Here is a 12244-nt window from a genome sequence, read left to right as displayed (position 1 = left end):
CAGAGACAGGCAAAGACATGGACAGACAGAGAAAATGGGACAGAGAGAGACAGTCAGACAGAGAGTCTGAGAGAATCCCATTGCAACAGAACTAGACACCGTGAGAAAGAGACAGATTGAGAGACAGAGACAAACAGAGAAACAGGGACAGACAGAGTGGGGCAGAGAGTTAGATTGAGAGAGACAAAGACTCAAACACACAAACACAAACACAACTCTCTAAAGAGAAAGAGCAACACAGATACATTTCACAATTGGCTCAGAGTGTCACATAGTTACAGAAAATTGGAGATTCAGCAGATGAAAATCGGGTATCACTGAGCAGGATGGGAAAAAACTCTGTGTAATTAAGGAATTACCAGAAGGCGGGGTTGAACCCACGGGGCAATAAACCCATTACATCTTAAGTCCAACGCCTTTACAACGCGGCCATCCTGGTCCTGATCCTGTCAGTGGTTGGACTCTGCCTCTGTGAGAATCTGGGCTTCAGCTCCACCCCCACAGCGACACACAGAGACATTGATTTCAGTGAGCAGTTACGAACATTTTTCGTGATATTGACACGGGCGCAGCTCTCCTATTCTTTTTCGACTAAGGCTCTGGAAATTTTCACATCCACCCGAGGGTGCAAATGGAGCTTCAATTTAAAATTTCAGCCGATGGTCAACAGCTTCAACAATGCAACATTCCCCATGTACTGCATTTGAGTGTCATCCAAGATGATGTGTTCAAGTCTCAGGAGTGAGACTTACACACACAACCTCCTGATTCAGTCGAGAATGGAACCACTGAACCAAAACCGATACCAAAGTTCACAACCATATTATTTTCCCCAAGTTTTTTAAAAAGTTCCAGGACATACCAAATTCATGGTGATGATTTCCACAGACAGTTGCACATACACAGAGACATACATACAGATAGACATACACAGACACACGCACACACAATAACCAAAACTTTACACGCATCAACATAGAAAGATAGTGACAGAGAAATTAGGTGCAGGAATATGCCATTCGGCCCTTCGATCATGGCTCATCATTCAACCTCAGTACCCCTTTCCTGCTTTCTCTCCATACCACTTGATCCCTTTAGCCGTAAGGGACATATCTAACTCCCTTTTGAATATATCTAACGAACTGGCCTCAACGACTTTCTGCGGTAGAAAATTTCACAGGTAAACCACTCTCTGAGTGAAAAAGTTTCACCTCATCTCGGTCCTAGATGGCTTACCCCTTACTCTTAGACTGTAATCCTTGTTCTCATACTCCCTAGCAACGAGAACATTCTTTTAGCCTCTAAGCTGTCCAATCTCGTCAGAATTTTATATGTTTCTGTGAGATCCCCTCTCATTCTTCTAAACTCCAGTGGATACCAGCCCAGTTGATCCAGTCTCTCCTCATATGTCAATCCTGCCATCCCGGGAATCATGCTGGTGAACCTTCGCTGTACTCCCTCAATAGCAAGGACGTCCTTCCTCAGATTCGGGGACCAAAACTGAACACAATATTCCAGGTGTGACCTCACCAAGGCCCTGTACAACTGCAGTAAGACCTCCCTGCTCCTATACTCAAATCTCCTAGCTATGAAGGCGAACATGCAATTGGTTTTCTTCACCGCCTGCTGCACCTGCATGCCAACTTTCAATGACTGATGTACCATGACACTCAGATCAAGATATACACAGGTTGCCTCAGACAAATAGATGGATAGACAGGCAGGGTCAATGAGGCTACTTTGGCTGGCTTTTGCGTTTTTCTATCCGTATGTATCGTGAATACTGCAGATTAATGTAAGAAAGAAAACAGCGGCTGCGTCGAAAGATGTGGGACGTTGCTCCATCTATCTCAGAATCAGTTTTGCAGTAACGTGGTTAAATTGCGAAACAGAATGAAATATGCTGTGAAACATAGTCGGCAGGATTCAAACCTGCGCAGAGAAACCCCGATGGATTTTTTGTCTATTGCCTTACCCACTCGGCCACGACTACTGGCTCGCTGCATCATTCAATGTTACTCAGATAAAACTCAGTCATCCATCTCTGTGCAGCAAACGGCCACAGAATCCGGAAAAAGTCTCCGTTTGCTAAAAATCTGGAAGAGGCAATCTCCTCTTCCTGTATTTGTACTGTTCTGTATTGCTCTGGAACTTTTTAATATGAATCAACACCAAGAAACAGAAGTAAAATTCTGCATTTTGTAAATGCTGCCACCGCGTCGGGAGTAGAACCACGGTCTCCGGCGGAACAGGTGGGGATACTCACGACTATACTAACGAGCATGAGTTCTATCAGAGCAGGAAGCGAGCTGTGAATGGAACTGGACACCATGAGAAGACGACAGACACATTGAGAGACAGAGACAAACCGACAATCAGGGAGAGACAGACACCGAGATAGAGACAATGAGAGACAGAAAGTGTGAGACTGAGAAGGAGAGGCAGACTGAGTGAGAAAAAGACTCAAACATTTCCATATACAGAGATGTGTGTGTATGATCTATTAAGAGAGAGAGGGAAAGAGTGATAGAAAGATAATGATAAAGACAGTGACAAGGAGACAGATGGAGAGAGAGCGATAGAGACTAAAACAGAAAATGATGGAAATACTTCTTAGCTTACAGGCAAGGACTAACAGAGACAGGCAAAGACATGGACAGACCGAAATGATGGGAAAGAGAGAGCCAGTCAGACAAAGAGTCTGAAAGTGTCCCATTGGAACAGACGTGGCACCGTGAGAAAGAGACAGATTGAGAGACAGAGACAAACAGAGAAACAGGGACAGACAGAGTGAGTCAGACTGAGAGAGACAAAGACTCAAACATACAAACACATACACAACTCTCTGAGGAGAGAGAGAGGCAGAGACCGAGCGACACAGATAAATTTCACAATTTCATTTCATTATCGGTTCAGAGTGTCACATTGTTACAGAAAATTGCTGATTCAACCGATGAAAATCCGGTCTCACTGATCAGAATGGGAGGAAATCCGTGTTAAATTAAACAGATACCAGGAGTGGGGTACGAACCCACGCGGGAAAAAAAACCTATTGTATTTTAAGGCCAACGGCTTAACCACTCGGCTATCCTGGTCCTGTGAGAACCTGGATTCTGTCTCTGTGAGAATCTGGGCTTCAACCCCAACCCCACATACAAACACATACACATCGGCTTTCAGTGAGCATTTACGAACATTTTTAGTGATATTGAGACGGGGGCAACTCTCCTATTCTTTTTCGAGTAATGTACTGGGAACTTTCATATCCACCCGAGGGTGCAGACGGAGCTTCAATTTAACATTTCATCCGAAAGTCAACAGCTTCAACATTGCAAAATTCCCCAAGTGCTGCACTTGAGTGTTAGCCAAGATGATATGCTCAAGTCTCAGGAGTGCGACTTGAACACACAAATTCCTGATTCAGTCGAGAATGCTGCCACTGAACCAAAGCCGATACAAAAGTTCACAACCGTATTATTTTCCCCAAGTCTTTTTTATAAGTTCCAGGACATACCAAATTCATGGTGATGATTTCCACAGACAGTTGCACATACACAGAGACATATATAGAGATAGACAGGCACAGAGACCCACACACACATAACCAATAATTTGCACGCACCAACGGGCATGCACAGATGGTTCAGACATCTCGAGGGATAGACAGGCTGAATCACTGTCGCAACTTTGACTGATGTTTGCGATTTCTGAAACGGATGTATCGTGAATATTGCAGATAAATAAAAATGAGAAAAACATGTAAGTTTTGAAAGGTGTGGGACGTTATTCCATCTATCTCAGGATCAGTTTGGCAGAAAACTGGTCAAATTGTGAAATGGCATGGAAAATGCGAGAGAGTCGTAGTCGGCAGGATTCGAACCTGAGCGGGATTACCCAATGGATTTCTCGTCCATCGCCTTAACCACTCGGCCACGACTACTGTGTCGCTAGCTTTTCAAACGTTACTCAGAAAAAACTCAGTCATCAATGTCTGTGCAGCAGACGGCCAAAGACTCCTGAAAAATTCTCCGTTTCCTAAAAATCTGGACGAGGCAATCTCCTCTACCTGTATTTTTACAGTTCGATATTGCTCTGGAACTTTTTAATATGAATCTCGACCACGAAACAGAAGTAAAATTCTACAATCTGAAACAACTGCCGCCCCGTCGGGGAATTGAACCCCGGTCTCCCGCGTGACAGGCGGGGATACTCACCACTATACTAACGAGGAACTGACGGGTACCAGCTCTGTCAGAGCAGGAATCGAGCCACTGTGAACAGAACTGGACACCATGAGAAGTCGACAGACACATTGAGAGACAGAGACAAACCGACAAACAGGGAGAGACAGACAGCGACATAGAGACAACGAGAGACAGTTTGTGTGAGACTGAGAAGGAGAGGCAGACTGAGTGAGAAAAAGACTCAAATATGTACATATACAGAGATGCGGGGTACGAACCCACGCGTGAAAAGCCCATTGAATTTTAAGGCCAACGCCTGAACCACTCGGCTTTTCTGGTCCTGTCAGAATCTGGATTCTGTTTCTGTGAGAATCTGGGCTTCAACCCCAACCCCACATACAAACACATACACATCACACTCCCTCAGTACCCTGTGTTACTCACATTCCCTCAGTACCCTGTGTTACTCACACTCCCTCAGTAACCTGTGTTACTCACACTCCCTCAGTACCCTGTGTTACTCACACTCACTCAGTATCTTGTGATACACACACTCCCTCAGTACCCTGTGTTACTCACACTCCCTCAGTACCCTGCGTTACTCACAGTACCTCACTAACCTGTGTTACTCACACTCCCTCAGTAACCTTTGTTACTCACACTGCGTCAGTACCCTCAGTTAGTGACAATCCCTCAGTACCTTGTGTTACTCACAGTCTCTCAGTACCCTGTGTTACTCACAATCCCTCAGTAACCTCTGTTACTCACAATCACTCAGTACCCTGTGTTACTCACACTCGCTCCGTCCACTGTGTTACTCACACTCCTTCAGTACACTGTGTTACTCACACTCCCTCCGTACCCTGTGTTACTCACACTCCTTCAGTTCCGAGTGTTCCTCACACTCCCTCAGTACCCTGTGTTACTCAAACCCCCTCAGTTCCCTGTGTTATTCACACTCCCTCAGTACCTGTGTTATTGACACTCTCTCAGTACGCTGTGTTACTCACACACCCTCAGTCTCATGTGTTACTCACAATCCCTCAGTAACCTGTGTTACTCAAATTCCATCAGTATCCTGTGTTACCCACACCCCCGCAGTACCCCGTGTTACTCACACTCCCTCAGTACCCTGTTTTACTCACACTCCCTCAGTACCCTGTGTTAGTCACACTCCCTCAGTATCCTGTGTTACTCACATTCCCTCAGTAACCTGTATTTCTCACACTCCCTCAGTACCCTATGTTACTCACACTCCTTCAGTTCCCTGTATTTCTCACACTATCTCAGTACCCTGTGTTACTCACAAGTCCTCAGTACCCTATGTTAATCACACTCCCTCAGTACCCTGTGTTATTCACACTCCCTGAGTACCCTGTTTTACTCACACTCCCTCAGAACCCTGTGTTACTCGCACTCCATCAGTACCCTGTGTTATTCACACTCCCATAGTACCCTGTTTTACTCACACTCCCTCAGTACACTGTGTTTCTCACACTCCCTCAGTACCCTTTGTTACTCACACAACCTCAGTAACCTGTGTTACTTACACTCCCTGAGTACCCTGTGTTACTCACACCACCTCAGTAACCCGTGTTACTCACACTCCCTCTGTCCCCTGTGCTATTCACACTCCCTGAGTACCATTTGTTACTCACACTCCCTCAGTGCCCTGTTTTACTCACAATCCCTCAGTACCCTGGGTTAGTAACACTCCCTCAGTACCTTGTGTTACTCACACTCCCTCAGTATCCTGTGATACTCACACTCCCTCATTACCCTGTGTTACTCACATTCCCTCAGTACCCTGCGTTACTCACAGTACCTCACTAACCTGTTTTACTCACACTCCCTCAGTAACCTTTGTTACTCACACTGCGTCAGTACCCTCAGTAAGTGACAATCCCTCAGTACCTTGTGTTACTCACAGTCCCTCAGTACCCTGTGTTACTCACAATCACTCAGTAACCTCTGTTATTCAAAATCCCTCAGTACCCTGTGTTACTCACACTCCCTCCTTCCCCTGTAGTCCTCACACTCCTTCAGTACACTGTGCTAATCACACTCCCTCCGTACCCTGTGTTACTCAAACTCTTTCAGTACCCTGTGTTACTCACACTCCCTCAGTACCCTGTGTTACTCAAACCCCCTCAGTTCCCTGTGTTATTCACACTCCCTCAGTACCTGTGTTATTGACACTGTCTCAGTACGCTGAGTTACTCACACACCCTCAGTCCCATGTGTTACTCACAATGCCTCAGTACCGTGTGTTACTCAAACTCCTCAGTAGCCTGTGTTACTCACACTCACTCAGTACCCTGTGTTACTCACACTCCCTCAGTATCCTGCGATACTTCACAGCCTCAGTACCCTTTGTTACTCACACTCCGTCAGTACCCTCTGTTACTGACAATCCCTCAGTACCTTGTGTTACTCACAGTTCCTCAGTACCCTGTGTTCCTCACAATCCCTCAGTAACCTGTGTTACTCACAATCCCTCAGTACCCTGTGCTGCTCACACTCCCTCAGTACCCTGTGTTATTCACACTCCCTAAGTACCCTGTCTTACTCACACTTCCTCAGTACCCTGTTTTATTCACACTCCCTAAGTACCCTGTCTTACTCACACTCCCTCAGTACCCTGTGTTACTCACACTCCCTAGGGACCCTGTGTTGCTCACACTCCCTCAGTACCCTTTGTTACTGACGCTCCCTCAGACTCCTGTGTTACTCACACTCCCTGAGTACCATGTGTTACTCACAATCCCTCAGTGCCCTGAGTTACTCACAATCCCTCAGTACCCTGGGTTAGTAACACTCCCTCAGTACCTTGTGTTACTCACACTCCCTCAGTATCTTGTGATACTCACACTCCCTCAGTACCCTGTGTTACTCACACTCCCTCAGTACCCTGCGTTACTCACAGTACCTCACTAACCTGTGTTACTCACACTCCCTCAGTAACCTTTGTTACTCACACTGCGTCAGTACCCTCAGTCAGTGACAATCCCTCAATACCTTGTGTTACTCACAATCTCTCAGTACCCTGTGTTACTCACAATCACTCAGTAACCTCTGTTCATCACAATCACTCAGTACCCTGTGTTACTCACACTCGCTCCGTCCCCTGTGTTACTCACAATCCTTCAGTACACTGTGTTACTCACACTCCCTCCGTACCCTGTGTTACTCACACTCCTTCAGGACCCTGTGTTCCTCACACTCCCTCAGTACCCTGTGTTACTCAAACCCCCTCAGTTCCCCGTGTTATTCACACTCCCTCAGTACCTGTGTTATTGACACTCTCTCAGTACGCTGTGTTACTCACACACCTTCAGTCTCATGTGTTACTCACATTCCTTCAGTACTGTGTGTTACTCAAACTCCTCAGTAGCCTGTGTTACTCACACCACCTCAGTAACCTGTGATACTCAAATTCAATCAGTACCCTGTGTTACTCACACTCCCTTATTCCCCTGTGTTACTCACACTCCCTTAGTACCCTGTGTTACTCACACTCGCTCTGTATCGTGTGTTACCCGCACCCACTCAGTACCCCGTGTTACTCACACTCCCTCAGTACCCTGTGTTAGTCACACTCCCCCAGTATCCTGTGTTACTCACATTCCCTCAGGAACCTGTGTTTCTCACACTCCCTCAGTACCCTGTGTTACTCACACTCCCTCAGTACCCTGTGTTTCTCACACGACCTCAGTACCCTGTGTTACTCACACGTCCTCAGTACCCTATGTTAATCACACTCCCTCCGTGCCCTGTGTTACTCACACTCCCTCAGTACTCTGTATTACTCATACTCCCTCAGTACCCTGTGTTTCTCACAATCCCTCAATACCCTGTGTTACTCACACACCCTCAGTACCCTGTGTTACTCACACTCCCTCAGTACCCTCTGTTCCTCACAATCCCTCAGTAACCTGTGTTACTCACAATCCTTCAGTACCCTGTGTTACTCATACTCCCCCGTCCCCTGAGTTAATCACACTCGTTCAGTACCCTGTGTTACTCACACTCCCTCAGTACCTGTGTTACTCACACTCTCTAAGTACGCTGTGTTACTCAAACACCCTCGGACCATGTGTTACTCACACACCCTCAGTACCCTGTGTTACTCACACTCCCTCAGTACCCTCTGTTCCTCACAATCCCTCAGTAACCTGTGTTACTCACAATCCTTCAGTACCCTGTGTTACTCATACTCCCCCGTCCCCTGAGTTAATCACACTCGTTCAGTACCCTGTGTTACTCACATTCCCTCAGGAACCTGTGTTTCTCACACTCCCTCAGTACCCTGTGTTACTCACACTCCCTCTGTCCCCTGTGTTACTCACACTCCCTGAGTACCAAGTGTTACTCACACACCCTCAGTGCCCTGTTTTACTCACACTCCCTCAGTACCCTATGTTATTCACAACCCTTCAGTACCCTGTGTTATTCACACTCCCTCAGTAATCTGTGTTACTCACACACCCTCAGTACCCTCTGTTACTCACAGTCCCTCAGTCCACTGTGTTACTCACACATCCTCAGTCCCCTGAGTTACTCACAATCCCTCAGTACCCTGGGTTAGTAACACTCCCTCAGTGTCTTGTGTTGCTCACAATCCCTCAGTAACCTGTGATACTCACACTCCCTCAGATCCCTGTGTTACTCACATTCCCTCAGTACCCTCCGTTACTCACAGTACCTCTCTAACCTGTGTTACTCACATTCTCTAAGTACGTTGTGTTATTCAAACACCCTCGGTCCCATGTGTTACTCACAATCCCTCAGTACCCTGTGTTATTCAAATTCCCTCCGTACCCTGTGTTACTCACACTCCCTTATTACCCAGTGTTACTCACACTCCCTTTGTACCCTGTGTTACTCACACTCCCTCAGTACCCTGTGTTAGTCACCCGTCCGCAGTGCCCTATGTTACTCACACTCCCTCCGTACCCTGTGTTACTCACACTCCCTCAGTACCCTGTGTTACTCACACACCCTCAGTACCATGAGTTTCTCACAATCCCTCAGTAACCTGTGTTACTCGCACTCCCTCAGTACCCTGTGTTATTCACACTCCCATAGTACCCTGTGTTACTCACACTCCCTGAGTACCATGTGTTACTCACACTCCTTCAGTGCCCTGTTTTACTCACAATCCCTCAGTACCCTGGGTTAGTATCACTCCCTCAGTACCTTGTGTTACTCACACTCCCTCAGTATCCTGTTATACTCACACTCCCTCATTACCCTGTGTTACTCACATTCCCTCAGTACCCTGCGTTACTCACAGTACCTCACTAACCTGTTTTACTCACACTCCCTCAGTAACCTTTGTTACTCACACTGCGTCAGTACCCTCTGTTAGTGACAATCCCTCAGTACCTTGTGTTACTCACAGTCCCTCAGTACCCTGTGTTATTCACAATCTCTCAGTAACCTCTGTTATCACAATCCCTCAGTACCCTGTGTTACTCACAATCCCCCGGCCCCTGTGTTACTCACACTCCTTCAGTACACTGTGTTAATCACACTCCCTCCGTACCCTGTGTTACTCACACTCTTTCAGTACCCTGTGTTACTCACACTCCCTCAGTACCCTGTGTTACTCAAACCCTCAGTTCCCTGTGTTATTCACACTCCCTCAGTACCTGTGTTATTGACACTCTCTCAGTACGCTGAGTTACTCACACACCCTCAATCCCATGTGTTACTCACAATGCCTCAGTACCGTGTGTTACTCAAACTTCTAAGTAGCCTTGTTACTCACACCACCTCAGTAACCTGTGTTACACACTCCCTCAGTACCCTGTGTTATTCACATTCCCTCAGTAATCTGTGTTACTCACAATCCCTCAGTACACTGTGTTACTCACACTCCCTCAGTACCCTGTGTTTCTCACAATCCCTGAGTAACCTGTGTTACTCACACTCCCTTCGTACCCTGTGTTACTCACACTCCCTCAGTACCCTGTGTTATTCACACTCCCTTAGTACCCTGTTTTACTAACACTCCCTCAGTACCCTGTGTTACTCACACTCCCTCAGTATGCTGTATTACTCACGTGCCCTCAGTACACTGTGTTTCTCACACTCCCTCAGTACCCGGTGTTACTCACACACCCTCAGTAACCTGTTTTACTCACACTCCCTGAGTACCCTGTCATACTCACACCCCCTCAGTAACCCGTGGTACTCGCACTCCCTCTGTCCCCTATGTTACTCACACTCCCTGAGTACCAAGTGTTAATCACACACCCTCAGTGCCCTGTTTTACTCACACTCCCTCAGTACCCTATGTTACTCACAACCCTTCAGTACCCTGTGTTATTCACACTCCCTCAGTAATCTGTGTTACTCACACACCCTCAGTACCCTCTGTTACTCACAATCACTCAGTCCACTGTGTTACTCACACATCCTCAGTCCCCTGAGTTACTCACAATCCCTCAGTACCCTGGGTTAGTAACACTCCCTCTGTCCCCTTTGTTACTCACACTCCCTGAGTACCAAGTGTTACTCACACTCCCTCAGTCACCTGTGATATTCACACTCCCTCAGTACCCTGCGTTACTCACAGTACCTCACGAACCTGTGTTACTCACACTCCCTCATTAACCTTTGTTACTCACACTGCGTCAGTACCCTCAGTTAGTGACAATCCCTCAGTACCTTGTGTTACTCACAGTCCCTCAGTACCCTGTGTTACTCACAATCCCTCCGTCCTCTGTGTTACTCACACTCCTTCAGTACACTGTGTTACTCACACTCCCTCCGTCGCCTGTGTTACTCACACTCTTTCAGTACCCTGTATTCCTCACATTCCCTCAGTACCCTGTGTTACTCAAACCCCCTTAGTTCACTGTGTTATTCACACTCCCTCAGTACCTGTGTTATTGACACTCTCTCAGTACGCTGTGTTACTCACTACGCCCTCAGTCCAATGGTTACTCACAATCCCTCAGTACCGTGTGTTACTCAAACTCCTCAGTAGCCTGTGTTACTCACACCACCTCAGTAACCTGTGTTACTAAAATTCCATCAGTACCCTGTGTTACTCACAGTCCCTTATTACCCTGTGTTACTCACACTCCCTTAGTACCCTGTGTTACTCACACTCCCTCTGTATCCTGTGTTACCCACACCCCCTCAGTGCCCCGTGTTACTCACACTCCCTCAGTACACTGTGTTACTCACACTCCCTCAGTACCCTGTGTTAGTTACACTCCCTCAGTATCCTGTGTTACTCACATTCCCTCAGTAACCTGTGTTTCTCACACTCCCTCAGTACCCTATGTTACTCACACTCCCTCATTACCCTGTGTTTCTCACACTACCTCAGTACCCTATGTTACTCACAATCCTTCAGTATCCTCTGTTATTCACACTCCCTCAGTAATCTGTGTTACTCACACTTCCTCAGTACCCTTTGTTACTCACAGTCCCTCAGTCCACTGTCTTACTCACACATCCTCAGCACCCTGAGTTACTCACAATCCCTCAGTAGGCTGGGTTAGTAACACTCCCTCAGTACCTTGTGTTACTCACACTCCCTCACTACCGTGCGTTACTCACAGTGCCTCACTAACCTGTGTTACTCACACCCTCTCAGTAAACTTTGTTACTCACACTGCGTCAGTACCCTGTGTTACTCACACTCCCTCGGTCCCCTGTGTTATTCACACTCCCTCAGTAGCTGTGTTATTGACACTCTCTCAGTAGCCTGTGTTACTCACACACCCTCAGTCCCCTGTGTTACTCACAATCCCTCAGTACCCTGTGTTATTCAAATTCCCTCAGTACCCTGTGTTACTGACACTCCCTTATTACCCAGTGTTACTCACGCTCCCTTAGTACCCTGTGTTACTCACACTCCCTCTGTATCCTGTGTTACTCACACTCCCTCAGTACCCGTGTTACTCACACTCCCTCAGTACCGTGTTACTCACACTCCCTCAGTACCCTGTGTTAGTCACACTCCCTCAGTATCCTGTGTTACTCACATTCCCTCAGTACTCTGTGTTTCTCACACTCCCTCAGTACCCTGTGTTACTCAC

The 12244-nt window shown here is 47.0% G+C and overlaps 1 non-coding gene across 1 annotated transcript; it reads right to left on the bottom strand.

Annotated features, from left to right (window-relative positions):
* Positions 1 to 4159: 4159 nt before the first annotated feature.
* On the bottom strand, positions 4160 to 4231 carry trnad-guc (transfer RNA aspartic acid (anticodon GUC)). Its single transcript has one exon. It is a non-coding gene; the product is annotated as a tRNA-Asp (tRNA).
* Between the last annotated feature and the right edge of the window lie 8013 nt (positions 4232 to 12244).

This window comes from Pristiophorus japonicus, chromosome 23 (genome assembly GCF_044704955.1).
Source record: "Pristiophorus japonicus isolate sPriJap1 chromosome 23, sPriJap1.hap1, whole genome shotgun sequence".
Classification (NCBI taxonomy): domain Eukaryota; kingdom Metazoa; phylum Chordata; class Chondrichthyes; family Pristiophoridae; genus Pristiophorus; species Pristiophorus japonicus.
This window is presented reverse-complemented; position numbering and strand designations above follow the sequence as displayed.